This window comes from Staurois parvus, unplaced genomic scaffold, assembly GCF_062004578.1.
Source record: "Staurois parvus isolate SC_StPar_1 unplaced genomic scaffold, SC_StPar_1.0 ptg000468l, whole genome shotgun sequence".
In the NCBI taxonomy this organism is placed as follows: Eukaryota; Metazoa; Chordata; class Amphibia; order Anura; family Ranidae; genus Staurois; species Staurois parvus.
Window position 1 is genome coordinate 2,580,651 of NW_028318264.1, and position 11,078 is coordinate 2,591,728.

Sequence of the window (11,078 nt, forward strand, 5' to 3'; positions counted from 1 at the left end):
GTTTTAGTCAACTAAAATGTACTAGCAAAAGTATATTTCCCAGAAAATAAAGCACTTTCTCTAAGAGCACATGCTCGAAAATTGAGAGCCAAAAGACATCCCACTTAGAGATGCTCCATCAAAGGCAGTACCATTCACCCAATTCCATTCAAGAACTCTCCAATTGATTATCTTGTTCACCTGGAAAAATAGGCTCTTCTTGATTTGCCCATGTTCCTGTCCAGCCAAGCAAAGAAACCTATGTTGATGGATCAGCACCCCAGCCCCAACAGTGGGGAAGTCCTTTGTTTAAGGAACATGGTCATTGAGGGAAGTCAAGCTCCCCATCGAGCTCAGAATAGTCAGGTTGTCCCTGCAGCACTAGGCCCTCCCCTTCTGAAATGTCATCCTATCAAGGTGCAATCAAGCAATGCTGTGGTAGTAATCTACACCAACCATCAAGGGGGCACCAGGAGTCTGTCTGCCTTGAACGAAGCAAGCCAGATCATCTCTTGGAGAGAAACTCACTTGCCAGTGATCTATGTGGTCCACATCCCAGGAGTGGACAGTTAGAAAGTAGATTACCTCAACTGCCATCGCCTAGAGCAAGGGGAACGGACAATTCATCCAGATGTCTTCAATCTGATATGCCAAAATAGGAGTTTCTGAATGTGGACATCCTCATCATCAGTTTCAACAACAAAGTACCTCTATTGTCAGATCTTCTACTTCTAGCCTCAGATGCCTTGATAATCCCCTTGACTCAGTTCAAGCACAACAAAATAGAGCAAGAAAGAAAGATAGTGTTGCACTAAACTGTTCAAGAAGAACCTGGTACACAGACACACTCAGACTTCTAGCAGACGACTCCTGGACTCCTGGCTTCTTCCCAACAGGCTAGATCTGCTATCTCAGGGCCTTCTATTCCATCCTGCTTCTCATTCTCTGGCTTAGCTGTTAAAACCCAGGGATTAAAAGATAGGGGGGTTTCTGAGTCTGTGATTCCTACCACGCTAAAGGCAAGAAAATCCTCCTCCAGCAAGATACCATATATTATAGCACCTGGATATTGGCTGGTATGAAAACATGTACTTTAATCCCAAAGATTATTCTGTACCTTGCATTCTGGCTTTCCTAAAAACATGATTTCACCAGAAATTGGCCTTAAGTACTTTTAAAGAACACGCCTTTGACTTCACTTTCGCTGTTAAGAACCTTTCTACAAAGGTGTATTTCATATTAAGGCTCCCTTGGAGCACCCTGAGCTTCCTTGGGATCTCGGTTTGGTTCTCTCTGTCCTGCAGAAGCCACCCTTTGAACCTATATCTGCGGTATCGCCCTAGAGGATCTGTCATGCAAATTAACCTTTTTTGGTTCAAAGTCCACAATTGCAAAATGGATACGAAATCTGATTGCAATAACTTACATTCTGAAAGAGAAAACCCTTCCTGTGCTTTTGTGCACCCATTCCACCCCATCTGTGGGAGTTTCTAGGGCATTTTGACATAAAGTATCTCTATTCAAGTTGTGTAAGCTCTTGCAATCAAATCTTCCATTAATACTTTTTTAAAGTCTTTTCCAGTGAACCTGTCCAGTCTTCTGCTGATGCAATGTTTAGCTGCAAGGTTCTCGTAGAATACCCTGACCCTTGTTTCGGCCTGTTGGCACAGTTCTGTTTGCCTGATTGTTGCCCACTGATCTTATTCATTGCAGAATTCATTTCACTGGGGACATCCCATGGACATCCCATCCCATACTCTTCCTGTGTCCTGTACTGTACAATTTAGATATGAGTTGTGGATGGCCTGTAAATTCCATGTATTAGAGCAGTCTTTTTCAACCAGGGTGCCTTGAGGTTTCTGCAGGGGTGCCTTGGCAAAATGTCTACAAATTGCCCAAAACTTGTATACAAACCAGCGGGTGGAACAAGCCTACTTTTTAGTTACACAAAGCCACAGATTTTCATTGTGCACCATTACGACCTTCTAGCCACCAGTATCCTGACAACTAATGACATCATAAGTTGATAAGGAGGATGTCAACTGGCTGCACAGCATCCTAGTATGACCCTCTCCTGCCCCTCTCCATCAGTGTTGGGGTCACATTACCTCAGTGATGGAGAAAAACTGAAATACTGCTCAGTACTAGTGTGCAAAAGTGTATTTGCTTTTTAAGAATAAATCACCTCTAGAGCTGGATTTCCTACATGTGTGGATGTTGCTGTGTTATATAAAACTATTCGAATAGTTTTTCACATTTTAGAATGGGGTGCCTCAAAAATGTCCAGAATTTTAAAGAGTGTCTCAGGACTGTCCGGAATTTTAAAGGGTGCCTTGACTGAAAAAAAGGTTGAGAAACACTGTATTAGAGTATCGTACAGGACACAGTGGATCCTTTCTTCCATTCCTTGGTTTACTGTCCATTGCTTGCTACAAAACTGAGGACTCACTGAGTGGGGTAGGGTTATAGGGAAGGTGCCTGGGCCTCTAATGCTTTGCCAGGGTCCAGTCATCTAATTGTACATGCCTATAACCATGGTGTATCAATACTCTGCCTGTGTCCTGTACTATACCCCAGGTTATGGCTTTTACAAGTAAGTCAAAATTCCCTTTTTTTTTTACATGTTAGTCAACATGCTTTTTTCAGAATAAAAATGGAAAGAAAGGCTCTGCTTTAAACTGGAGGTACATAAAATGATTTGAAACAAGCTCAATAATTGCAGGTTAAATGTCAAATTTTCCCCATAATGTAATCCAGGGCCCTGAACATAAGTTTGAGTATAATATATGTAGAATTATGTATTTAATATAGCCTATTTGAATATTTTCTAAGAAATAATTTCTTGGCTCTCAGGCTATTCCATGTCTTTTTTTTTGGGGGGGGGGGGGGGGGGGGGGCTATGAAATGCATGTGCTCAGTGAACTGTTGTTGAGCCCTGAATTTAAGTATTCCTACAGTATATAACTTGGCGGGGGGGCGGGGGACATGGCTTGGGGTTTGAGCCGCATGGCAGCACACTGAGTGAGCTCTAGGGAGAAGTCAGCTTTTGAGCTATTTAAGCTGTACACAGCAGGACGATCATGGGCAGGATTGTTACGCCCACTTCACACAATAGCCCGCACCGCTCGCACTCCAGGACTTCAGCACAACAGATCCAGGATCTTTTCCAGAATAGAGGCACATAGAGGAGCGGCCCTGCTGGGAGCAAGATGGTGCCTATACAGCATGAGGAGGTTCATAGTGAGGAGTCTCTGCCAGCATCTGAGGATAGGTTAAGAGAGGACACTCGCCCCGCTCCACCACTCACATATTCTGAGATGACACAGATCACTACAGATCAGGGGCAGACTGACAACTCATGGGGCCCCCAGGCAATAGGGGATCATGGGGCCCCTTTGTATTGCCCAAACTCAACAAAGCCTATGAAAAAGGTACCAGGGGCATCTCATGGGGCCACCTACTGACCCCAGGCCTTCGGGCAGTGCCCGAGTTTCTAGATGGTCAGTCCACCCCTGCTGCAGATCTGAAGAGATCGTTCACAGCTGCCATAACCGATTTGAAGGAAGATCTCCTATCTCTCTCTGAGCAATTGATAACTGTGCAGAAGTCTGGTGCTTACAGGGGCAGGGTGATCTCTAGGCTGGAGAAACCTTCTGAAACACATGCCATACACCTGATTAATATGTATCGCCACCTAGAAGATCTAGATAACAGAGGGAGACAACATAACATTAGAGTCAGAGGCATCCCTGAATCTGTGTCTGCTGACCAGCTCATGTCAGCTTTACAATCTATCTTCAATAATCTTTTAGAGTGGCCTGCAGATGCTGCCATTGATTTTGAGAGAGCACACAGAGCCCTTAGGCCAAAAGGGATGGATAGCTCCCCTCCCAGAGACATTATTTTCTGTATTGCTAATTTTACACTGAAAGAAGAAATCTTTAAAAAAAGCCCGGCAAAATGAGCTCATTCATTTTAACAGTGATGAACTTGCCCTCTTTCAGGATCTCTCCCCTATTTCGCTGAAAAATAAAAGAGCATTACGCCCCCTACTGGCCGTTATGCAGGAGAAGGGGATTCTTTACAGATGGCGGTTTCCTTTTGCCTTACAAGTGACTGAACGTCAAACACTATCTGCTCAGACTGCCTGCTGACCTTCGGGGTTTCTGTGGTGACCTCCAACTTCCACAAGTGGAACTTCCTGAATGGTATGAGGAATTTTGACTTCCATCATCAGTGCCTGTCACTGCACTCACGCCTCCACAAACCCCTTCCAAAGCATTGTTCAGGAAGACCAGGCACCAGAAGCAGGTCAGTCCGGGCTCCAGTTTGTCCTCTCCAAAGTCCAAACAGCGCAGAGCTAGAGAGGATTTTGTTGAAACCTGACTGTGCTTAGTCAATTTTGTCCTCTCTTTTCTTTTGTCCTTACTGTCCTCTTCCGGAAGGATGAGGCGTTGGGGGTTCACGTGTCCGGGGGGGAGTCTTTCATGCGGCTAACCACTGCGGTCTGTCCTCCCTGGATGCATGTTCGTCCTACCATCCTGTGTACTGACTGATATAGGTAGCCTAATTATTGGATGTGTGTTTAATCAGCCAGGTGCAGCTATTTTATATTGTTTATGGCCTGATGGTCGGGCTGCTATCTATAAATGGCCAGCAGGGCCCATATGGTCCAGTAGTTTTGTGCCCATTGGCTTTTTGTTTGAAATTGTTGCACTTATAAAAGGGTTATTTCTACTGTTTGCAACTGATTCTTGGATATATGCTGACCCCTATGATACAGTCCATGCAAATACCTGAAACCTGCATTTAATATTTGTTTTGTTGGCTCTGAGCTCAGACCTCCCTTCATGTTTTGACATCTTTGCCATCCTTAGGGTGGACGTTACAATAGGCACTATTTTTTCTTAGTGACTGATGGCTTTGCTAGTGCGATAGCCCTTCCTATTAGCCCCGCAATTTGGCAGAGTACCACTTTATGTTGCACATTACAACATTTAACATTCCTGCTTACTTCTGCTGATACTTATTTAACCTTGCCATACGGTACTTTATCCCTACAACATTTTTCACTGGCTTTTATTGGTATGCAGTATTCTATAGGTTAGCGATAAACAAGATATTTATTTCTTTTTGCACGTCTGTTTGGAGCAGGCCCACTCCTGCATTCTCTGTGGTTTCTTCTTGTCATCTCTCTTTTCCCCCCTTTTTTTTTTCTCTTCTTCTCAATGGCATGGCCTACTCAAATTTAGGAAACAAGCCCCTGCTTATCTCTCACAATGTCAGGGGCTAAAATGTTCCCGAGAAGCGATCTCAACTGTTACTAGAACTTGACAAAGTCAAGCTTTCCATAGTGTTCCTGCAGGAAACGTATGCAGTCTCTTGGTCATCTCCTGTACTGTATCCGCAGTCTCTGGTCATCCCCTGTATTGTCTGCAGTCTCTTGGGTCATCCCCTGTACTGTCTGCAGTCTCTTGGGTCATCCCCTGTACTGTCTGCAGTCTCTTGGTCATCCCCTGTACTGTCTGCAGTCTCTTGGTCATCCCCTGTACTGTCTGCAGTCTCTTGGTCATCCCCTGTACTGTCTGCAGTCTCTTGGTCATCCCCTGTACTGTCTGCAGTCTCTGGTCATCCCCCATACTGTCTGCAGTCTCTGCTCATCTCCTGTACTGTCTGCAGTCTCTTGGTCATCTCCTGTACTATGTACGCATTCTCTGGTCATCTCCTGTACTGTGTTAGCAGTCTGATCATCTCTTGTACTCTGTCCGCAGCCTCTGGTCATCCCCTGTACTGTGTCCGCAGTCTATGGTCATCTCCTGTAGTATGTCCTCAGTCTCTGGTCATCCCCTGTACTGTGTCCGCAGTCTATGGTCATCTCCTGTAGTATGTCCTCAGTCTCTGGTCATCCCCTGTACTGTGTCTGCAGTCTCTGGTCATCTCCTGTACTATGTCGGCAGTCTCTGGTCATCTCCTGTACTATGTCGGCAGTCTCTGGTCATCTCCTGTACTGTCCGCAGTCTCTGGTCATCTCCTGTACTATGTCTGCAGTCTCTGGTCATCTCCTGTACTATGTCTGTAGTCCATTGGTTCAGAATATTTTTGTTCTTATTTTTCTCCTCCAAAACCTAGGTGTGTATTATGGTCAGGTGCGTCTTATGGAGCGAAAAATAGGGTACTATATGAAAGCATACCATTCTAATAATGCCTTGGCTAATACTAAGGGGATCACCATATTGCTCAGTAAGGAGGCACAGATTTCGATCACAGACCAATCAATTGACCCAGAGGGTAGATATGTCTTCTTAAAAGGCTCATGAGTGGGTATGGCGATCACCTTGGCCAGTGTCTACTTCCCCAATTCAGCCCACATCTCCTTTTGTCAGCAATTTGTTGATGAGCTTAAAGGGTTTGCATCTGGTTGCTTAATTCTAGGTGGAGACTTTAACATTCCATTTGACCCTGCTTTAGATACGTCTACCGGGACAACTTGCATTGCATATAAAAATCTTAAAAAGATCAAGCTACTCCTGAGATCTTTGCAGCTAATTGGCGTTTGGAGACCATTTAACCCCACTGGCCGTGATTACACGTGCTACTCTCCATCGCACAATCGTTATGCTAGGATGGATTATCTTTTGATCTCACAGAGAGACCTCCCTCTGCTGCTTGATGCTAAGATTGGGATCCAATCCTTGTTAGACCACATCCCAATAACACTTTGACTCTCCCCAGCCGGGTAGCCAAGGCGTTTAACTGGAGACTTAAGCCTGCCTTGTTGACTGATATGGAAATTCTGACCGATGACACCACTATTATTAAGCATCAGGGGCGGACTGACAACTCATGGGGCCCCCGGGCAATAGCGGGTCATGGGGCCCCTGTGTCCTTGCCCGCACTCAAAGCACACCCAAAAAAAGCCTAAAAAAGGAACCAGTGGCATTTCATGGGGCCCCCTACTGACCCCGGGCCCTCGGGCAGTGCCCTGTTAAGCATTATTTTGAGGCCAACAAGGTGATGTACACTTCGCCTATTAACATGTGGGAGGCACACAAATGCATTTTTCACTGAGTGCTTATTAAATGGGGTGCTAGGCGGAAATGTAAAAGACCAGAAGAATTGCGGAAATTTCCGCAAACATTGCAAAACTTGAATCCCAGCATAAACTATCCCTTGCTAATTCTATGGCAGTTGTACTTCAGAAGGCAAGTTGGAATTACAGGCTACTCTAGACACTAATTACAAGCATTCCTTATTCTTCAAAAAACAAGTTTATTATGAGGGAGCAAATAAAGGTGGGCAATTCTTGTCTAGGGCCTTGCGTGAGGCTAAGCTAAATGAAAATATCCATGGAGTCAGGAACTCGAAAGGTAACCTGGAACAAGATAGTAAAGTAATATGATAGAGACCCTGCTGAATGCACGAGCTACAAACCTATTTCCTTACTCAACACTGACATTAAACTGGTTGCAAAAATACTGGCTAACCGGCTTAGGCTTTATCTCTTTGATATCATTGGCCTGGAACAAGTCAGTTTAATGCCGGGTAGGGAAGCGCGCGACAATATTGTCAAGGCTCTTAACCTAATCTATAGGGTGCGTGTTGAGGGCCTTCTCTTCTCTACTGATGCGGAGAAGGCCTTCGATCGTGTGTCTTGGGACTTCATGTTTGCTACGTGTGCTCATATCAGACTGGCACCTAACATGCTGAATTGGATCGCTGCTCTGTATCAAAACCCCACAGCTAAGATCAAGGTCAATGGCACGCTCTCTGACACAATCACTATTAAGAATGGAATGAGACAGGGTTGCCCTCTGTCTCCCCTCCTGTTCATCCTCACCCTTGAACCCTTCATTCGGCTGATTCAGCAAAATGAGGCGATTCATGGATTTCGCATTAACAATGAGACTTACAAAACTGCAGCATACACGGATGACTTGTTATTTTTCATATCCCAACCCCACATATCCGTGCCTAACCTTTTGAGCTTATTTGACCTCTACCATTTCCTCTCGAATTTGAAAATTATTTACACTAAGTCAGAGGCCTTGAATTTAACTGTACTCTCTTCCTCCTTAACCCTCATTAAGCGAAATTGCTCTTTCAAGTGGGTCCCTCTAGCCCTTAAATATTTTGGCATTTGTCTTACTTTAAATTTGGAGGATTAGTACAAGCAAAACTTTGTCCCCTTATTACGCAAGATTTGGAACGATCTTAAAATCCGACATGCGAAAACCTTCTCCTGGTTTGGCAGAGCAGTGATCATCAAAATGAATATTCTACCTCTGATACTGTACTGTATGAATGCTCTCCCTATTAGGCTCCCCTCCATCTTTTTTAAGCAATTACAACAGGCTCAGAAAGCCTTTGTGTGGGCCAATAAAAAACCATGGATTCGATTTCAACTAATCACGCGCACTAAAAGTTCTAGTTGTATGGGGTTGCCAGAGTTTAAAAAGTAATTTTATGCTACTCACATTATCAGAATCATAGACTGGAACTGTCATTCCATACATAAACACTGGGTTTCCCTCGAAAGCTCCTATTCTTCAGCTCCTTTAAGATTTTCACCATGGTTGTCAAAGCCTACCTACTCGAAGCATCTAATGGCTCATCCCTTAATTGGTGCAACTTTAGATGTGTATCATGATCTTGTGAAGGTTGAGGGTTTTGCTAGTGCTCCAGGCCCCCTCACCCCCATTGCTGATAATCCCGAGTTTCCCCGAGTTGTAATGTGGAGTGATTCCAGTGCATGATTTGGGTCTATCTCTATTGGCGCCTCATTGTCTCAAAAAAGGGGGAGTTAGGTCCAAAGGAGAGCTTCAGGAGATATGTGGTCAGGTTTCTCTCCCATACTGGACTTATTTTCAAATGCATAATTACTTGACTAACCACAGATGGAAGGCAGCCTTCTCCAGACCTATTACGACTCTAGAAATGCTATATCTGAAAGGGACTTGATGATTGTACCTGCAAATTGTAAACGTTTTACTATGTGAATGCTTTTGATTATACTACTGAGTTTGTTCCAAAACTAATTTGCAAACTGTGTATTACATGATATGATAATACGCTATGCTTTCTTGTAGCTCTTTCTTGTTTATATATTCTGCTGTTTCTTTCTGAATAAAAGCCAATTGTTTAAACAAATACAAAACCTCAGAACATTTTTAGAACACTGGTAAAAATGAAGCCTTAGGCACATAATTCTGCTAAACATGTTTCTGAAAGGCTTCTGTAATATTATTAATATTTAGAATTCTGTAATTTGATTGTGTGTGCCATCATCATCAGCCTTGTTTTTGTGAAGATCTAAAGGCATACCTGCCCTGAAATAAAGTATACCTCCAATATTATTTCTTTATAATGAAGACGCTTTGTTATTTAATGATAGACTATGGCTTTTTAGACATGTGCCATATCTCTGCAATTACCCATTTGTAACAAAAGATTGTCTCCAAAAACTGTTCACTTCATCACTTTAAACTGTCCACAATGATTAAAGGATAAGTTCACCTTTTGGACAAAAATAATAAATGCACATTTTTTTGCAGGTAAAAAAATGTGCATTTATTATTTTTGCTCAAAGGAGCCTGGAAAGCATTGCACCAGCGATCAGTATATTGCTGATGCCATGCAGGTCTCCTTCAGACTTCTCAGAATATCTGCTTGCCATACAGGCATGTACGGCCAAGCAAATATTCTGACAGGAAGCTTCAATGAACTACCATGGCGTTCCACAGCGCTGTGGTAGTTCATTGAAAACTACAAGCCCACAGCCGTTAAGGCTGTTGGCACTTGCAGTTCATTCATTCATGGAAGTCCGTGAATGAATGATGCTGCCGTGTGGGCGGAGCCCCGCACAGCTGCGCTGTTTTAAAATCTGACAGATAGTACGGGGAAACTTCTGCCCGTATAATCTGTCAGAGGAAGGGAACCACCCCTCCGGCCGGCAGGCGCGGCTGCAGCATTGGGAACATGTTACATGTTCCACCCTAAAAATATGTGCAGCATGTAACATGCTTTTGAGGACATGCCCCCTGGACATCCACCTATAACTCTACCCTGGCAGTCCCCAATTTTTTTGCAAGTGTTCTGAGGTAAGTTTCCCTTTTATAGCAAAATCACTCTAAGCGCAAACGACTTCATTTTTTTCTCTTCAGATTCTTCCAGCAACTCTTCCATCAACTATTCATTGTCTTCAATGTATTGGGATCGGTGCACGACAAATGAAAGGAGAAGGAAGTGCATTGTAATCAAGACTGTATTGCTAGTAACACAATATGGAATATACTCATGCAGGTAATAGAAGCCAGTGTCCAAAAAAGACGTTAAAAATTTAAAGTGGTTGTACACCCTTACATATACCCAGTGAAGTGATGTGATTAGCCTCAGGTGATACACAGAGATGAAAGAAATCCAACTACATAAGTTGTATCTGTCTATTTGCAGCCATCTCTTCTCTATATCTGTGAAGAATTTATACAGCTTGTCTGAAAGTTCAGAAAAAATGGGCCAGAGAGCTGAAATTACAGTTGGTAGAGCTTAGTGAGGAGAGCTCTGAGGGCTGATTGGAGGGAAGGGACACATCCCATCCACACAGCTCAGAGCTGAGTCTCTCAATCTGCTGGAGATCCCTCCCCATAACCATTTTTCTCTTGGTGTCAGGTAAACTTGTAAGAAGTGATTCATGCTGACAGCAGAGAAATGAGGCTGCAGACAGAAATTATACTTAGTGCTCCTAATTGAAACAAGCGCAAACTATAGAGGGATATGCTTTGTTCATATTTCATGTCTAAGGTTTACAACCACTTTAACATAAATAAATCACCAGGGCCAGATGGCTTACACCCGATAGTCCTCAAAGAACTTAGCTGGGCCATAGCCATATTGTTATTCCAAATTTTAAGGACAGCTTAATGACTGGAATGGTACCAGCTGATTGGTGGAAAGCCAACATGGTACTAATATTTAATAAAGGGCCAAGCTATATACCTGGAAACTAAAGACCAGTCAGCCTAACCCAATAGTATGTAAACTATTGGAAGTGATGATAAGGGAATATATCCAAGAATTTGCTTATGAAAACAGTATTATTAGTA